Genomic DNA, 20,804 nt, shown 5'->3' with positions numbered 1-20,804 from the left:
GTAGCTTTACAAGTTTAACTTTGGGAAGCACCTGTACTTTTTCATCAGGATAATAACAAAGATGAACTCACTCTATACCTCTCAGCATGAAGAAAAGGGCCGGTCATATTTTTGGTGCCATAGAAGCCAGCCTTCCAGCCAAACACTGTGTCATGGTTGCTTTCCAATACGGTGAGACTGAACACAACCTATCTCTGAGCTACGATATTCTTCACACTCAGCAGAATTTAAAGAATCTTCAGCAGAGGTGTAGCATTTACCTAAATCCAAGAGGCTCTGGGGGTGGTTAAGGATTTAACTCAACCAACTTACCCACCTGTTAAGCCTTTCAAGTGCCGAGACATTGGATACTCCTGTGCCCCTCCCCTCCAACCCCCCACCCCCACCCCCCCACCCCCCCACCCCACCCCCCACCCCCCCGCATCTGCTCTTCTAGAACACAGCAGGGGCACTTAGTGCCCCTAAGGGAGAAAAAATAAGTACTGTTAAGTCCAGGGGCCACAGCTTTTCTTGGATTAGCCTCCAAATGCTTAATAATGTACCATACACAGAGCGACCATATAGTTTATCATCCACACCAGGACATGTGTGAGAGTGAACGTGAACTCTAACAGGCAGGGTCATGAGAACAATGCGTGTTTGTGCAAACCAGTACTGTCCAAACACCCCAGAATGCGTGGTGTGTGGTCCAACTGGCATGCACACGGGGTTGCTGATAGTAATGATATGATGATAATAATGTGCTTAGAGGAAAATGTGTCCCATGCATTTCTGCATTGGGCATTTGTTACCAATTGCCGTGTCTGTGAAGCTGCTGTTTCTATTCAACCCGTCTCACACTCCTTAAGTTTAGCCTTAGTTAAGGAAAGTTTTCTGCCTGATGTAGCAAAATGCCATACTCAATCACAGACCCAAGGGACTGTTTCTCTTACTTATTTATTTTCTGGTGAATGCTTTGTCACCAGCTTTCAATTTCATTTGCTAGAGCAACTTGTAAATATAACACCATCTGAGAATGTCAAGCCTTTTCTGTTTCTGTTTTCTGAAATTCATCTATTTCTAGAAATCTATCTATAACCACCAGCTTCTCAGTCTATTTTTTAGCCATCTTTTGCACTGATGTTGATGTGGAATTCATGATGAGCTGTGACTTTGTATGAGCATGACTGCTATCTGCCAGCATTTGGGAACTAAGCATCTGAGTCTTTGCTCAGTCCCTGTGCTACCTCACAAAAGAAACATTCTCCATCTTCAATATTTCTGTTTGGCAAGAAACTTTTCTCAGGTAGTCTTTGCAGTTAAAATAAATAAAATGTTATATCAGAATAATGTGGTTACATTCCTATCTAGCAGCATAATGCTTTTTTAAACATCTTAACATAATAATTTCGCATATTCAGCACAGGTCTTTATGTTTAAACTTGGGCTACAGATTCATGAACACATATTCAGCCAGGACTTGCATTTTCATTATCCAGGATTTGCATTTTCATTATGACATTTTTATCATTTCACCACAATGTCTCAGCTTCCTATCTTGTAAAATGAAACTTCAACTATATTGTTATTCTCTAATTTTAATAAAGCTGAGCACTGAGACCATCATTCAGGGGGAAATTCTGACCAAGGAAACCCATTAAAATTTCCACTACCATAAACATAGAAATGCAGCTCAAAACCCAAAATGCATTTCTTTTAACTTCCTGGAATTTCCAAAAGATTTGCTCAACTCTTCCGTTCCTCTTTTACCTTGGAGAAGGGTTCTCAGGTCACCTGCAGCAAACAAAAAGCTGGGTGAAAGTTTAGTGGCCCATCCCAGAGCTTAACAGTTGTAAGCCTATTATTGTTCACTGGCTTTGTAATTTCCTTCAACGTGGAACAAAGAGCATGCGAATAAAGTTGGCAAAAAGTTCTAATGCTAAGGCACTGTTGGCATCACAGGGAGGAATAACCATATTCAAATTCCACAGAAAACTCAGCTCACATTTATTCAAAGTGTATTATAGGCCCAGTACTCTGCTAAGTACTTTATATATGTTGTGTCTGCTTATAATTGCAACAATATTATGAATTAGGCATTATCATTATCCCTATTATAAAGATTAAGGAACTGAGGTGTGGAAAGGTTAAGTAAGTTGCTCAAGGATACACTGTTCGTAAAGAGTAAAGCCAGCACTAGACTGAGAAGCAATTTACTCCGGTGTCCTAGTATCACCCTTCGTACTCTTATGTATTACCCACAATGCTAAACTCCTACAATGGGAACAAGTGTCAGCAATGTGCTTTGGAAGAAATGGTGAATACCATTACTATGCTGAGATAAGACTTTAAGTAACATTCTAATCAGGAAGAAAAATGATCTAGGCAGCATTGAGAAAATAAGATTTGGTTTGCCTTCAGGATATGATGAGGAAAATGGCTCTAGAGATTTTTGAAACATTATGCTAGGAAAGGGTGTAAGAAAAGTTTTTCATTTATTTATTTATTCAGTCAGCAAATTTTCTGAGTGTCTGCTAGGTATCGAGGACTGTCTTACGTGCTGAAGATACAGGGTGAAAAGAGACCAAGAACTTAAATGCTAGAGAAGGAGACAGATAATATATACAAGTAGGCAAATAAAAATACAATTTCAGGTAGTAATGATCAAGAACTGTGAATGGTCTGAGGTTGTACCCTACTTGCAAGCTAGCAAGTTAGCCTGCCACAGTTTCACGGATGCTGGCAGAAGACCTAACGTTTTACACTGGCAAAGATTTTTTTTAAATGAAGACAAAATAAACAAATTTTCATAGGAACAAAAAAGGAAAAAAATTATCAGCAAAGAGGAAAAACTAAAGGAAAAACCAAAGGGATTCTTGAGGCATAAGAAAATATGATTCCAGTCCTATGATTCTGGGGCCATGAAAATGCCAGAAGAAACAAAGACCAATTTTTTTAAAAATAAGTTTTTGGGTAAATTAATGCAAACGAATATTGACTATAAAAAACAATAATGTCGGGCTTCCCTGGTGGCGCAGTGGTTGAGAGTCCGCCTGCCGATGCAGGGCACACGGGTTCGTGCCCCGGTCCGGGAAGATCCCACATGCCGCGGAGCGGCTGGGCCCGTGAGCCATGGCCGCTGAGCCTGCGCGTCCGGAGCCTGTGCTCCGCCAACGGGAGAGGCCACAACGGTGAGAGGCCCGCGTACCGCAAAAAAACAAAAACAAAAACAATAATGTCTTATGGGATTTTAAACATATGTGCGAACAATATTGTAAATCAACTATACTTCAATTAAAAAAAAAACATATGTGCAAGTAAATACATTGCAACGATATCACAAAAAGCAGTAGGGGGTAAGTGGGTTTGTGTTAGTCCGGGTCCTCTAAAAGCAGATGCCCAGACTGGAGTAGCCATGCAAGAGATGCATTAGGTCAAGGCCTGTGAGGGGACATAGCGAGGGAGCTGGGGAAGGACAAGAGAGCTGTCAGGTCAAACCGTACATTCCATGTGCTTCTCACATGCAGGTGACACATTTACCAAGATTGACTACATGTTGGGGCATAAAATATGTCAAATAATGGAAATCAATCATAATATGTTTCCTGGACACTGTAATTAAACTAGAAATCAATAACAAAAAAAAAATCTCCCAAATGCTTGGAAGCAACGCACTTCTGAAAAATCCATGTTCAAAAAATCATATTGGAAATAAAATGTTTGTAATCAAAAGATCACGAAATATTACATATCAAAATTTGTGGATACCAACTAGAGCTTCAAAGAAAATTTATAGCTTCAATGCATTTATTAGATACAAAGTTAAAGTTAAAAAAATCAATGATTAAAATGTTTTCCCAAGAAGGTAGAAAAACAACAGCAAATTAAACCCAAAGAGAATACAAAAAAGGAAGTAATAGCAATAGAAACAGAAATTAATGTTAAAATATGCACAGGTTAACATATAACAAACAAGTTTGTGTTTAAACGAGAATTGCAATTTATGACGAAATTGACATATACATGAACTAGCTCTTTGACAGTTGAAAATTGTGCATAATCTCTTTTCCTCTTTGAACTTGTATTTTAATCCCACATTCTCCACAAAATTTTATACTAAAATAAAATATTTCATGCTTCATAGTATTTTATTCATCATCCTACCTTACTTCTCAACACTACACACACACATATATATGCATCTATATTTGTTTCATTTTTATATAACCATTAGGCTCTAAGTAAGGGGTTAGCAAACATTTTCTGTAAAGGGACCAGATAGGAAATTTTAGGCTTGAGGGCCATTTGGTCTTTGTCATAACTACTCAACTGTGTGTTTGGAGCTTGAAAGCAGCCAGAGATAATATGTAAACCACAGAGATGGCTGTGTTCCAGTAAAACTTTATTTATAAAAACAGGTGATGGGCCAGATTTGGCCCATGTGCTATAATCTGCTGACCCTTGCTCTAAATGATCAAGATATAGAAATATTTTTTTTCTAGAATGAGACATTTAGAATGAAATTTGCTGTCATTTTTCATTTCTATGGATGTTAGCACTGATTAACTTGTTTGTATAAATAAGTATATGAGAATGAAAACCATTTTACTAGAGCAACGTCACCCAATTTTATGGTGGTTAAAATATTAAAATACTTATCCCAAGAAGTTAGAAAAACAACAGCATATTAAACCCAACGAAAAGAGAAGAGAAATAATAGAGAGAAGAGCGGAAATTAATTAAACAGAGAAAGAAATACACAATAGAGAAAATTATTGGGACCAATCATTAAAAATGTAAGGATTTATCAGCTAACAATGTAAGTCTTCTTTCAATTTGATTGAAAGCAAACCATGAAAAGAACAAAGGAATTGTTATCCAGTTATTAAAGTCATTTACTTTCTTAACCCCAATGCTAATATTATGAAATATCCCTGTGTTTGGCCCTGTGGAGGGTGTATGAGAGAACTGGAAGTAAACATTTCTTTTGTGAAATGAGGAATGGAGGTTATGAAGGAGGAGATGGTGGAGACTCAGCCTCCATCACAGCGGCTTTCTGACTTGTATTTTCTCAGGCAGTTACATTTTAGCACATAATATACAAGGAAATCGAGGAACACAAATATATGTCCTTAGAGCTTTCCATGCCCCACGTACCCCCTGGATTTGTCTACTCCCAGGGACACACATACCCCCGTTTGTCCTAAGTGAACTGATTTTTTATTTTTCAGGATCTGAATCCCTTTGAGAACCTGATGGACGCTCTTGTCCATCTCCCACAGAATACTGCACATACATGTATACTCAAATATAGTATATGAGTATGTGCGGTGTTAGGGAATTCTCAGACCCGCCCTGAATCTCATGCATGGATCTCAGTTAAGATTCCTTGGCCAGATCCAACAACCTAATTAGAAGGTGAAGGACTCAGAGAGAGAGGAATTTTAAGTGACTAGAAATAGCATAATAGGTATTTGGAAAAATATTGGAGCCCAGGGACTCTTTTTTTTTTTTTTTTTTTTCAGGGACTCATTTTTTACAAAGTTCTTTTCTCTCCCTCTTCTCAAAATCACAGGCTTAGTTTGTTTCAGAAGTAGAATGAAAATTTGGATCTCTTGAATTTCTATTAAATAACAGGTATTTTTAAAAGTAAGGTAGTTTCTTTAATTTACCTAAATAAGCCAAATGTCTATGTTTGTAATCACATCTTTAGTTTGTCACTCTGGAATAATATTTTAAAAACCTCTCTCTGTGGGTCCTAAATATAGAAACTTTCATTCCAACAGGAAGTTGTGCTTCAAAAAAATGTTTGTTGGGCCAGAAAAAGTTTTTATTTTGACAAGGTATTTCAAGATTAAATATTATTTCTGGGGTCTGAAAAGTTCTCCAGCAACCCTGAAGCACTCCCAGACAAAGATCATAGAACGTATAAACAAACAATGGTGACAATACAGCCCAAGGGCTACCCCACGTGGTTTGAGAATGAAACTCAGGTAAACAGTCATTTTTCTTTTCAGCTGCTGAGAAAAGAAGAAAATAATTTTTCGTTCCACCCCCCAGGACTAGATTCCAACTGTTTAAGACTATCCTCAGGGATTAAAATAAAAACACCATAGGTTCAAAAATGAATCACAGGTAATTGCTAGGTGCTTCTAGTTGTTTTTTTGTTTTTTGTATATATACATGCCTGGCTTTTTTGTCTTTATTCAGTTGACAACTTGCTCATTTGGATCTGATGTGAAAACCAAATTTACATAATGAGTTCAATAGAGTGAAAAAGGGGGAAGATGCATCTATTTCCTTACAAGTGCTTGATACGGTTGTCTGTGGTGCATATTTCATGCACCATAAGTGTTGTCTATGGTGCATATTTCATGCATTAAGATGTTTTTCAAGATCTTGAAAAAAGATTGTTAAACACTTCATTAGAAGTTGCTTCCATGTTTTGTGTGTTTGTGTAACACAGTGGCTCTTATTGGGGTAGGTGGGGGATGACTTTGGCCCCCAGGGCACATTTGGCAACATTTGGAGACATTTTTGATCATCACAGCTTGGGAAGGCTTATACTCTTGGCATCTAGTGTGTAGAGGCCAGGGATGCTGCTAACATCATACAACGCACAGGACAACGCCCCACAACAAAGAGTTACCAAACCCAAAATGCCATCGATGCTGAGGTTGAGATAGCCAGGTGTAAGCTCACATGTGTAAATTCTGTTTATTTTTGTTACAATTACATATTCCCATTTATATCTATTTCTCCCAAAATAAACAGAAATGTTTGAAAAATCAACATTTGCTTGTATAGAAACATTTAACCATATCAAAAAGATCACTGAAAGTAAATGCATTATTTCCAATATTTTCATGCTTATCAGTGTTCTGTGTGGGATAAAACTTTATTCAAGAATATAGGAAAGGGCATATAGAAAAAAGAAACAATAATTAAAACAAAGTTTGACCTTTATGCTTTATGGATATAAAAAAGAACTACCATAAAATACATTTGAAACATGAATCACTCACTTCTTGATGCTTTAATCATAGTCCTTTCGTAATGTCATTTTTTTCCTAGTAAGAACTATTTTTTAAGGTAGACAAAAATCAAAGATATGTTTATAAAATGTACCTATTTATGAAGTTTCCCTGTCTCTATCCTTAATCAAAAATAAGTTTCCACATTTTAACTAAAGATCCATAAAAATGGCACTCTAGCAAGTGAGGTGCTAATATAATTGATCAAATCTCTGGTCATTTCTGAAAATAATCACAGGCAACAGAATCTCCCCCAGCTGGTTTGTGAACAAAAAGTTACTCTAGAAAATATTATGTAGTCTACAGAATATCTTGCAGTGTGCAAGTGTTAGGTTTAAATAACACACAGCCAGGAACAGAGCAAACAGAGAAAAGCTGAAAGACAGCACTGGATCTACACAGTGAAACGTAGCTGCTGTGCCCCACCAGTCTAATCCCGTGACCCCCAAGTCAGAAACTTCACAACAGCTGACCCAGGAAAGCTGGGCACCTCTGCCATCCGCCTTGCCGGGAGATGCAGTGTACACAGCCATCACCCCGTGCTCACTGCTCCCTCCAAATCAAGTGTAGGCGGGCTACCGTGGTGAAAGCTAGGTTGCTTGCAGGACCCTGGCTGCTAAGGAGTGTGAAAATGTAGCTTTTAGCTTTACAGTCTTTATAGTCACGTTAAAGGGATTGCAATGGGAGCCCAGTGAGCCAAATTATAGTATCTGCCACAGTCACCAAATTATTTTAAGATACATCAGCATTTCAAAATATAGTTAATGTATAGCAGTCTAATTGGGTTCTAAAGCTATTCATAATCCTGGTTTTTTGTTTGTCACCACCCTTCATGTTTATGTTCTTTCTACAAATGTGTTCTTTTCTAAAATATTAAGCTTAACTGCATATCATTTATCTATTCTATCAAAAAGTATTGAATGCCTACTATGGAACTATTATTCTATTCTGTGGGCAAAAGCAGTGATTTTGAAAAGAGAATCTCTGACCTCATGAAGTTCACATTCCAGTGGAAACTCAATAAATCAATTAGGATTAGGGTCAGCTACCTACAACAAAAACGAAATGAAAGGAAACTAAATTACAGAAGCTTCAACAAGACAGAAGTTTGTCTCTTGCACAAAAAAGAAAGTCTGAAAGGTGAAAGATTGTAGAAGTAGCCCCTATTCTCCACTCTTTCCTCTATCATCCCCTTTGCTGTGTAACTTGCAGTTCCTCTCACTAAAGAGGTGGAATCCACTTCCTTGAATCTGGGCTGGTCTTTTGACTTGCTTTGGCTGACAGAATGAGGCAGAAGTGCTGGTGTTCTAGTTCCAAGTTTAAACCTTCAAGGACCTTGCATGTTTCCACTGGCTCTCTTGTGCCTCTATCATTACACTACAAGGATGTGCTCCATGTGCTCTGCTGGAGGATGAAAGGCAGATGGAGCAAAGCTGAGTCATAAATTGCCCCGCTTGAAACCAATCTAGATCAGCCAACCCTCCACTGACCCCCAGAAGGGAGTCCAGCGTCAGATCAGCTGAATCCCACATACGTGTAAGAAATAGGTATTGCCGCACGCCGTTGAAGTTTTGTGAACATTTCTTACTCAGTATTACTGTAGCGATGGAGAGGTGATACAGGAACAAAGCGGTCTGGGCAAGTGTGAAAGCTCAGAAGTGTTAGAGACCCACACGCCTTTAATTTGCTGCTCTGCCTCTTCAATTTGTGGCTTCTATTTCATGATCCAATATTGCTGCTTGGCCATCGCGTCCAAATTCTGGCCAGTGGGGAAAAAAGAAGAGGTAGAGAAGGGGACAAATGCTCCTTTTAAGGAAACTTCTTGGAAGTTTTTATACAGGAACTTATTTATTGTCCTATCCAGCTACAAGGGGTGAGAACCGGAAACTGCAGTCTTTATTCCTATTGCCTGGGCCTAGATAAAAACTGGGGACTCTGTCACTAAGGAAGAAAGGGAGGATGATACTGGGGAACAACTGGACACCGCATGTGCCAATAAAATGCACTGACAGGAAAGAAGTTATCTATTTCTCCACTTTTGTTCACATTTAAGGCTCTTATCAAATGAAAGCAGTTTTCTAAACTTACCAAACATTTCTTTCTGGATAGATAGTGAAATTGCAATGCTTTATAATTAAAGAAATATTAATTCATAAATCCAAAATAGGATTTTTCCTATGGCATTTTACTTCTTATGCAATTTAGCTTTTTCCCAAAGGGACAGGACTTTTTTGGGTTAATAATTCCAACAGTGTCCAACTGTCTAAATAATTCAGCCAGTGTTATCAAGTGTTAGGACAAAGAAGCATTCACTTTTGTCTTAAGTGGTCATCAAGCATAACAACAGATTCCATCTGGAGTGAAAGGCTAGCTTTTAAAAAACTGGGGGTGGGCAGGTAATGATGAAAGGTCTAGAAGCAGAAAAGGAATCACTTCAACACATTCAGGGCCAAGGTTCAGGCCTGTACTGTAGAATTTGCCTGACAATATGTATTCAACTATATTTTTGAGTAAGGGATTCAAATTTAGTAAGAGAATGAATGTATACCAGTAACTTAAACTATGATAATTTAAACTATGAATTAATAATTCAAACAATAATTTAAAATACAATTTCCTCCTTCTTGGATTCTTAATTCCAAAATCAAATTCCAAATGCACTTGAGCAGAGCTATATGGTATTTTTAAGGATGTTAAATGAAATGTACAGATTAACTTTGGATGTTTTATACACACACACACACACACACACACACACACACTGCTAGAAATTGAAATCATTTCCTCCCCAAATCCACACCCCCTTACAGAAGCTGCTCACATCTGCTTCTCGGAGAGCTGGTCTTCACAATCCCTGCAAAGTGAGCAGTGGGGCAACTTACTGGCTGTAAATAACTGAAACAGTGGTAGACCCCTAACCTCAGATGGGAAAATTGTGTAGTTCTCTCTTCCAGAAGTTTGTAATTGAGACTCAGCAACTCTAAGCTCTTAAGTTGATGACCTGAGAGAACTATGGCAGAGCCATTTCCTATCATGTCCCTACTTAAGTACTGGATATCAGACTTCAAAGAGAATGGAGAATGAAGCAAACAGGAAGAGTTACGAGAAATCATGAAGCCCAAGAATCAGAGAGAGAGAGAGGAATTAGCTGTCTGTTTCTGATGACTTTCCTGGCTTCAGTCCCTTATGAAGCCAAATCAACCAACCTACTTGCATCTGGGCCAAGTTATTGTCTTCTTTCCTGTTACAAGCTCCTATGTGTACAAGCTACCGTCTAAGCCAGCCACTCCACTTGTGAACTCGGTCACATCCTCTTATCTCCTAATCAAGGACATCATTCCAGATATTATCCTTAATTTCTCCTGCAAAATCAATTTTTTTCCTCAACACTAGATCACTCCCCCAGTGACAGAGTAGTGGCTGGAACACAGTAGAAGCTAAACAAGTATTTGTTGAATGGACTCACCAAAGGGGGAAAAGCACAGTCAATAGAGATCAGAGTTTCAGGGAAATGGATTGGCAATACTGCAGCGAGAAAAGGGCGTAGGAAGCGGGGGGTGGGATGGGGGGATTATATCACTGAGAAATATTTGGGAAGGTCACAGCCCAGTAAAAGACTGAGATTTAGTCACAGGATTATAGAATGCTATTTCACTTCCACGCTTTATCACAACACCAACAGGGCTCCAGTTTAATATCAGTGGACTGATTGCAGCTGAAAGAACTGCAAGACACAGACTGTCTCTGAAGGTGAGGACTTAGGGAAGCCTCGAGTCAGGAAGGAAGACAAAAACAAAGGCACTAAAGAAATGTTAAGGCTCTGACACCTGTAGCAACAGCAAACATGAACACAGCCCAACTTCTAGCCCAATTAATATAAATCCACCCACTGAGGGCTCATTCATCTTAGTTCCTATTACCTGAAACAAACGTCCAATCGTCGCCTAAGCAGACAGGATGATGACATGTAATGTAGTATCCTGAATTAGATTCTGGAATAAAATAAGGACATCAGGGAAAATTAAGGAATTCTGAATAAAGTATGTATTTACTTTAGCTGATAATAATATATAAACATTGGTTCATTAATAGTGACAAACGTACTACACTAATGTGAGATGTTAACGGCAGGGGGAACTGGGTGAGAATTATATGGGAACTCTGCACTACCTGTGTAATTTTCTTTAAATCTACAACTATTTTAAAAGTTTGTTTAAAAATTATAAAAAAGCTGAAAATCATTGCTACGTAATTGTCACTCAGCACCATAATGCTTGCTTCTCTGTTCATTAAATATATCCCTTCTGAGATCTGGAGATCATAAAGTATCAACACGGTTTTCACACAAAATAAGACATCTTAGAGGCAAATGTTCAAATAACAGAAAATACTTGGTCTGTTATTTTTGATTTTCCTTTTCCACATCAACAAGACACACAATAAGGCTGATAGTGTCACGTAGAAGGGAAAACCTTCTCTCCACTGCTATCCTAAAGGCTATTTAAGCTAGGCTTACAGGGGAAAAAAAAAACAAGAAAAGTCATTAACATATATGGCTGTTGGTTTTGACAGTTCTTGGCATATTGTTATTTCACACAGAATGCACTCCTTGGGGTGGAAGGTAGAAGTAAGCATTTGTGTTGGATATCTGCGGCCCAGGGCAACACGAGTGAATGTTCACGCAGACTTGTTTGGTGCCAGGAAGCAATGTGTGTTCTCTGGCCTTCCATGGGTTCATGGACCATAGCGACACCTGAACCTTCACTGTCCAATTTACTTCTGTCTTTGTAGCTCAACAAACATGTATTAAGTAGCTAAATATAAGGTTATAACTAAGGATGATTAAAATTCTGGCTTTAAAAAAGTTTCTAACCAAAGAGATTAAGTCATGTGCCCAATAGCTATAACAAAATATGTAAAATTCAGTACCATATAGTGGTGGATGGGGAAGTAAATAAAGGAATTAGAAAGTATGATTCCTAAAACGTCAGTTTCCATATTACTTAGAAAAAAAGAGCACAGGGGCTTCCCTGCTGGCGCAGTGATTAAGAATCTGCCTGTCAATGCAGGGGACACAGGTTTGAGCCCTGGTCCGGGAAGTTCCCACATGCCGTGGAGCAACTAAGCCCATGTGCCACAACTACTGAGCCTGCGCGCCTACAGCCCATGCTCCACAACACGAGAAGCCACCGCAATAAGCCCACGCACCACAACGAAGAGTTGCCCCCGGTCGCTGCAACTAGAGAAAGCCTGCGCGCAGCAATGAAGACCCAACTCAGCCAAAAATAAATAAATAAATTTATAAATTAAAAAAAAAAAAAAGAGCACAGAGGCAACTATTTGAAAAGAATTTAAAATCACATTCACGTATTAGAAAAGGGTAGCTCTAATGATCACAACCCAGGTATTATAGAAATGCATTTTCTGAAGTACAAACTCTTTCTTGTCATTCTCTTCCTCCAACATCTCCCCCTTCTGATTGATAGCAAGCAGAATTGACCCTAATAGCATTCCCATAAGTAGAAAAAAATTGCTGAAGTCCAGATGTGTCAAAAAATAGCTTTTCCCTATAGTTCATTTTGGAAACTTGAGGCCAGTTAATTCTCTTCACGCCACTCTGCCTGGTCATCCAGAATGCATGCCATTGGGATCATCCATCCTTTACCCTACCCTCATTTCCACCTACCTGGCTGTCCCTGTTCCTGTCTCCTCACCCCTGAATGTCACTTTACCTGTTCCTTTGTGCCCCTTGAACTCCCAAATCCTCTGTAAATAAACTCTTTTCTTTCCAGAGTGTTTGCTGCACTCCCTTTACCATGAAATCTTCCCTATTGACTCTTAAGCACTTTCTCTTCTGTGCTCCCAAGTCTACTTCCTAAATTTACGCTTGAGCTTGTCACTCTGTAATAATTCTGTTTCCTATTCATTTTTGCATTCCTAGGACCGAGGAAAGGCCTTACTAAACATTCAGTACATGATTAAAGCAACACTTAGTAAGTGCAGATTTATATGGTGAAAATGTGCATGTGTATGGTTTAGAGGAAGGGTTGATTGTATTTAGATTAATCAAGCAAAGCTGCAGCTCTCAGTGAAGTGAACTGGAGGATTCATCTATGAAAATACAACTCAAATCATTTAAAATGAAAAAGAAAAAAGAAAAGGTGATTAAAATTTCCCTTTTTTCCCTCCAATCTTCCTAAGTACCTAAAGAAATGTAAGAGTATCATCAGACTGACAGCTTCTCTCTATGAACCTTCTACACTTACACGTGCGCAAGGGCAGATGTGGCTGAGGTAAGAGGAAACAGCAACCTCCGCAGCCCAATAAGAGGCAATTTACACGTTGGGAGATGTGGTCCTGACCATGACTGCATTCTGAGAACTGCACTGCTAAGAAGAGAATAAAGAACCAAAATGTGAGTGGATGGCAGAGCTTCCTCAATTTCACTGACAAATGAAGAAATCAACAAATATAAAAGCAAAACCATCGTATTCTTTTCCTCATCAGAATTTACATTTTGAACAGTGAATGTCCAGTGATAACCCAAAGAATTAAATAATGCAGTTCATGTTAGTGGACATTAACATTTCGTAAACTTTTCTGTATAAATATTATATAATAATTTTTTTAAAGTGCAATATATCTCCATGGCTTAATATTATGGAACAAGGAAAATTCATTTATAAAAAAGCCACAAGTTAAATTTACCATTAATAACTATATTATATATATAGTAAAGGTCAAAGAGGAATTCAATATCAATAATTGAACTCTCAACAATTTCTTGACTTTTCATTTCAACACTACTTTTATTCAAATGGCATTACTAGGAAATAAAATAACAGTCCGTAATCATATTGACAGTTGGGTTATGAGAATAATTCTATGTTTCTTAGACCTCCTCTAAAGCAGAGATATTTTAAAAGACACTTGTCATAATCAGTACATGAACTCTATAACTTACACCAGTCTCTCCCACCCAAATGGCTTTCTGAGCCATTTGAGAAATAATACAAAACAGTAAGGTGCAAATGTAAAACAGATAGCTAGTGGGAAGCAGCCACATAGCACAGGGAGATCAGCTCTGTGCTTTGTGACTACCTAGAGGGGTGGAGTGGAGCGGGGGAGGGAGACGCAAGAGGGAGGGGATATGGGGATATAAGTATACGTATAGCTGATTCCCTTTGTTATACAGCAGAAATTAACACAACAATGTAAAGCAATTATACTCCAATAAAGATGTTAAAAAAAAAAGAGTAAGGTGCATTAGGGTTAAAATATCACCTTTATTAGTCTTTAGGTTGATATGAAAGAATGTGGCTTAAATGTGCAGCAACAATGTGTTTCTAATACTGTACCACAGAATGAGATAGACCCACCCACCTGGTCTCAAGCAGGGCTGAAATTCACAGGACTTCCCAGAGGGCAGCATGGAGGAGCAGACAAGAGCATATACTTCTAGTGGGCAGGAGCTCCCAAAGAGAAAGGAAGTGGCAGGAGTGGGGCTATATGTGTCTGGGTCCTGCTCCCAAACTCACTAGTCAGGTAAGATTGAATGGGGAAGGGTAGAGAGCAGGAATGATGATAAACAAGAGTGACAACCAGAGACTGGAATACAAACTGAAAGATGCTGGAGTTACACAAATTCACGTCCCCCAACAAAGATGGAAACATCAGGAGTTGGGAGGCAGCGTTCCCCCCACTCCCCAAAGCTGCTTTGTTATTTGCTGGTCTCTGACATACGCTTCCCATTTTGAAAACCTCCTTCTCCACCCTCTGTTGTAATGGGTATTATCTATTTTCCCAGCTGGACTATAAGTTTCATGAGGGCAAGGAATAATGCATCCGTATTTTTAACTGTATTCTCAGCGTCTAATACAGAGCCTGGCATAGAGTAGATGCTCAAGTATTTTTCAGTGATTGAATGAATGAGTGAGTGAATATGAATAATATCCAGGCATGACTCAGCAAAGTCTCAAAGGTAGTGCAGGGGAGCCACCACTACTGCAACAGAAAAACAGATTGCTGCCTTTGTATGTGAGCTTGTTAAAGTTGGTTCTGGGTGGATCTAATTGCTCTCCCTTACGTCCCCTCACACACACACACACACACACACACACACACACACGTATGCAAACATGCACACAGTGGAATATTTATGATGGAAGAACAGAGTCCACTATTGAACATAGCTGTCTCATGACTGGGCAGCCAGGAAGGTTTCCAGGCTAAGGGACAGCAGGGGACAAGCTGAAGAATGGCGGGCTCTGTCTGAGGTGATAGTATACGGGGGTGTAGAAGATACGGAGGAAAATTAAGCAAATGAAGAGAAAAAAATTAGCCAGGCAACAGCTTTTTCCATTTGTTTCCCTTTTATGTAAATACATTATTTTTCAAATTGTAACACTTTGGGAGCATGGCAGGGAGCAGCTATAAGTATTTAACATTAGAATGTATTTGTGACATCAAACAAGGCAAGACAACACAGTTTTTGACAATTGACTTTGCAGTCACACAGATCTCAACTCTGACCTTTTACAAGTTACATGATCTCAGTTAAGTTCCTTCATCTCTCAGCATTCAGTTTCTCATCTGGAAAATGGGAAAAACAATGGCTACCTCACAGAGTTGCTGTAAGAGTTCAACCAACCAAGTAGATGTGATGCATTTAAGAAAGTGCCTAAAACACAGTGAATAAATGGTAGCCATTGTTATTCTAAATGTTCAAACGCTTTGTGTACTGTAAATCACTGAGTAACTGTAAGAGATTATTATCATTATTATTATTGTAGGATATTTCACTGCTGTTTCACAAAAAGGCAACAGCTAAATAGAGGCTGTTTTGTTCCATATCTATCTATTACACAGAAGCCAACAGCTGTGCATTAATGGCTGCCTCATTCCCCAGTAGGATGTGAGCCGTATTATAATAGAGAAAGTTACGTCCTCATTAGGCATATAAGGTGTGTTGTGGAGCAGAAAGGCACATGTCAAACGTGCTCAACTGTCCTCTATCACGTGTCATCTTGTCACGTTTAAGTCAAGAAATACATATAAATTCATAACAATTTAGGTGCTGTGATTTTTTTAATTGCTTTAAAAAAATTCTTTTAAAACTACATTTTTATTTGATATCTCTGAGGTTAAATGTTTAATGCAGGACATTGTCATTGCCATGTACTTCAATATATAACCTGTAATTAAGATTTCAAGTGACTCTCATTCTGAAGCGCACTGCCTCTGTTTTGCATAATGCACAATATATTCATTGTTGTGGCTTCCTTTGCATAAATCAGTCTTATTAATATCTAATTCATCTTCTTGCTTTCCAGAGTCTAGAATCAAACTAATTCTCTGAAGGAGGAAGTGTCAAGACTCAGGGAGCTAGGGAGAGCCGCATAATTCTAGTTCATTTTTCAATAAAATTTGTACTACAGATGGTCACATGATTTATTAGCAATTTTTAACATTGCTGCCTCTTTGTTCCACTAGGAAACAAGAACAAAGATTTGTATCTACATGTGATGTGCAGAGAATTGGAGCAGAAGGGTTAAAAGAAAAGAGTGGGCATCTAAGCTGTGACAGTGACTCACAGTGGACTCCCCTAATAGATATTCTAGAAGGATTCCCAGTTTGAAAACAAGAGAAGTGAATGCTTTGCCATTGTGGAAACTTGAAGCAATGAATATTTTATTCCGTTAGCATAAAGCTGAGGTGTCACCATGCTATTCAAAGTGGCAGAACTTCCACTGAGGAATAAGCTTGATGCTGGCCGCTCCCACCCTAGTGGGTGACACAGAATGGACCTGCAGGACCCAGGTGCAGAAGGATTCCTCCAGCTGATTTTGTTTAGACCCAGCTGGGCCTGGTGTGAAACCACACACACAAAAAATCCCTCAGAAAGCAAGGTGAGAATTGCTAGAAAGGAGGGGAGGTTGCCCTCTTTCTATAGCTTCTTGGAAAGCTGATGATGACATCCCCAATCAAAGAAGATATGAGTCTCTTGACAAGACACCCTTTATTCCCCCAGAAAGCTGTGTGTATTTCTTCTGATCTCAACAACATGGTTGTTTCTTCCCAGCCAAGTCTACTATAGATGTCAATTTTCTTTCCACCAAGAAAGTAATCTGCATTGTGTCAATGTTCCTCAATCTCCTCTAGAGAGTTTACCAATAAAACAGTTCTGGATACAGAAACATTTCCATTTGCATGAAGTACAAGCTAACTAAAATTAGAAAAATAAAGTTCCATATTAACATTTAGTACCTTCTTCTACTCCTGCCTTCCACATTTATAGTGGACCAATAATGGAGTTTGAGGGTAGATTTTCTTTGAAATCTTAGAAATGTATCCAACAAACGTATATTAAGCTCCAGTTGTGCCAGGCTTTATCCTGAACACTAGGAAGGCATAGTCAAATTCATTCATTTATGCATAAAAACGTTTTGAGTATTGGACTTCCACTTTGGGCCATGATGGAATAAGTGGTATTGGAATTATTCTCTCACCAAAAACAACTATAAACCTGGGCAAAGAATAAGTGGAAAAAATTTTTTCAGGTATTGGACAATAGCACTCGTTTGATGCTTGAAAGCCAGGAAACACAAAGTGAGCTACACGTTCACTGCAGTTTTCTTCCTTGGGGCACTTTCCTGACCACCCAGAAATGTGGAACCGGGGAGGAGAATAATGATCTCAGTGATCTGAGGAGACAGAGTACTTTGAGGCTGTTAAGGTGGCTGGAATGCACATACCATGGTAGAGCTAAGAGGAATCAGTACAGAGGGGTTCCCAGTTATCTTTGTGGTGAGTACCCCGGGGTACTTGCCTGAGTGCTGGTCAGACCATAAGCAACATAAGACTCCAAGGGTGTAGCAGAGAGCAAGTACTGGGTGGCAGAGGGTTGAATGGAGACACTACCAAGCTGTTCTGGGAGGGGTTGGAGTCCAGCCACGCCACAGTTGAGAGAACTTGCTGAGCACTGGACATTCAAGCACGGACCCAGAAAGGCCATGCCTTAGGAGTAAGTAACACTCCCGAGAATAACAGTCATAACCTAGGACAAAGGACAAAAGCAAAATATATCTGGCTCAATAAAGCCTAAAACCAATCCAGACAGGGTCAAGAGGATTCACCAGTAAGTTGACCTGCTTGCCAGAATAAAACTTAATATGATTCTGACTCCTCACAATTTATTACCCAAAATATCCAGCACATAATACAAATCACTAGACATGTAAAAAGAAAGGGGGCAGGAAAAGGTGACCCACATTCACAAAAAAAGCCGGCAATAGCTACAGACCTCAAAATGATCCAGATGTTGGATTTAGCAGATAAAGAGTCTTAAAAGCTATTGTAAATTTGTTCAAGAAACGATGGACAGTGAATGAATAAATGGATGGAGAATCTCAGCAGAGAAACTGAAAATATAAAAAATAACTAAATGGAAATCCTAAACCTAAAAAAGACAATATCTGAAATTTAAAATTTGCAGGATTAAAGTCAGATTTTACTTGGCAGAAAAGTCGGTGAAGCTGAAAACAGATGAATGGAAGTTATCCAAATTTAAGAGCAGAAAGAAAAAATATTGAAAAAAAATGAACAGAGCTTCAGTAACCTGTGGAACAATATCATTTCCTTGGATGACTGGAGTCCAGGGAAAGGAGAGAAAGAATGAGGCAGAAAAAAATATTTTAAGAAGTAATGGAAGAAATGTATCCAAATTTGATGAAAAACTTAATTCATAGATCCAAGAAGTTCAGATAATCCCCAAACAGGATAAATACAAAAGCAACTACACTGAGCCCCATAAGTTCAAACTACTGAAAATCAAAGATTAAAATAAAATCTTAAAAGCATCTAGAGGAAAAAAAAAGAAACATTACAGGGAAATAATTATAAGAATAACAACTAACTGCTCATTAGAAAAGATTTGGAAACCAGAAGGGAACAAAATCCTTAAAGTAATGAGACGTGTATTAGTTTGCTATGGCTGCCATAACAAAGTATCATAGACTGGATAACTTAAACTACAGAAATTTATTGTCTCACAGTTCTAGAAGATAGAAGTTCAAAATCAGGAGTTGGTTGATTCCTTGACAGGATTGGTTCCTTCTGATGACTGTGAGGGGAGGTCTATTCCAGGTCTCTATTTTTGGCTTGCAGATGACTGTCTTTCCCCTACGCCTCTTCACATTATCTTCCCTCTATGCATGTCTCTGTATCCACACTTCCTCTTTTTCTGAGGACGCCAATCATATTGGATTAGGCTTCCCTAATGACTGAATTTAACTTGATTACCTCTGCAAAGACCCTATCTCCAAATAAGGTCACATTCTGAGGTACTGAGGATTAGAACTTCAACAAAGGCATTTGGGGGAAGGGGGGGATGGAGAGGCACACAAATCAACACATAGCAAAAGAAAATTTTAAAAACCTGTCAAACTATAATTCTATATCCGGTGAAAATATGCTTCAAAAATGAGAATGAAATAAAGGTACTTTTTCAGATAAAACAAAACTCAGGGAACTTTTTTGCGACCAGACACTTATTTTAAGAAACGCTAAAGGAAGTTCTTTAGATTGAAGGGAAAAGCTACATAAAAAGTCAAATCCACAAGAAGAAATTAAGAACTCCAGAAATGTTAAGTCCATAGGTAATTATGAGTCTATTTTCTTTTTTTCCTAGTTTCTTTAAAGGATAATGTTTATAATTTATACAGAAGAAAAATATATGACAAGAGCACAAAAGAATTATACTGTTACAAGCCTCTTAAGTGTTAAAGTGGTACAATGTTGATTCTAAGTGGGTTGTGATAAAATAAGGATGCAAAACATAATCCCTGGAGCAACCACAACAAGAATACAAAGATTCAGAGCTTAAAAAGGAGGAAAAGTGGAACTGTAAAAAAAAATTAAGCCATAAGAAGGCAAGAAAGTTTGGGAGGAGTGGGGAGGAATAGAACATTAAAAACAGATGAGACAAATGGAAAACTAACAGAAGACAGAGGGCTTAAACCTAACTGTAGCAGACTGTACTTCCCATATATTGCCAGAGTAATATTTCCCATCTTCTGCATGGGTCTGTATTCATTTTCCAAGCCTACTATAGCGAATACCACAGACCAGTTGGCTTAAACAATGGAAACTTACTTCCTCGTGGTTCTGGTGGCTAGAAGTCCAAGATCACCATGCCAGCAGGGTTTCCTTCTGAGGCCTCTTTCCTTGGCTTGTAGAGGCTGTCTTCTCCCAGTGTCTTCACGTGGTCTTTTTCCTCTGTGTGTGTCCCTGTCCTAACCTCTTCTTATAAGGGTACTGCTTATATAGCCTTAGGATGCACCCGCAAGATCGCATTTTACCTTAATCACCTCTTTAAAGGTCCTATCTCCATATAGAGTCACACTCTGAGGTATTGGGGGTTTGGACTTTAACATATGAATTTGAAGGGACCCAGTTTGGTCCATAACAGGGCCTTTGCCACTCAGGTCAAGAGTCATGGTTGGCAGCGGCAGTACAAAGCGCGTGCTCGGGTCCAGTCCTGAAGAGTAGAAGGCTGCGGCGGGAGAGGGGAAGAAACGGCTGCCGAAAACAAGCCAGAGGAGCGTTTCCCAAAGTGTATTCTGCAGAAATAGCACCTACTGTGTTCTCAACACCTTGCCACCTACAGAAGATGATCATGGGAACAGCGATGGTAGTCATGTAAAAATCTTTTTACGGAAAAAGCTGCTTGAATGTCTGCCGAAATGTTCAAGTTTACCCAAAGAGAGGCACCTTTGGAACACTAATGAGAGA

At 38.8% G+C, this 20,804-nt stretch overlaps 1 protein-coding gene across 2 annotated transcripts in view; it reads right to left on the bottom strand.

Moving 5' to 3' along the window:
- Positions 1–442: 442 nt before the first annotated feature.
- The window catches only part of NUS1 (NUS1 dehydrodolichyl diphosphate synthase subunit), a 104,803-nt gene continuing 84,441 nt past the window's right edge, over positions 443–20,804 (bottom strand). The window contains exons 8-9 of one of the 2 annotated variants that reach the window (XR_016395180.1): positions 10,934–11,005; positions 446–8,772 (exon numbers count right to left, since the gene is read on the bottom strand). The gene's annotated coding sequence lies outside the window, so the exon portion shown is untranslated. Of the gene's footprint in view, positions 11,006–20,804 lie in introns of both variants that reach the window. The other variant, XR_016395179.1, reaches the window with a different exon arrangement.

The sequence above is a fragment of the Delphinapterus leucas genome, chromosome 12, assembly GCF_059928025.1.
Source record: "Delphinapterus leucas isolate spDelLeu-1000000601 "Yukka" chromosome 12, BTC_Dleu_Yukka2, whole genome shotgun sequence".
NCBI lineage: Eukaryota > Metazoa > Chordata > Mammalia > Artiodactyla > Monodontidae > Delphinapterus > Delphinapterus leucas.
This window is presented reverse-complemented; position numbering and strand designations above follow the sequence as displayed.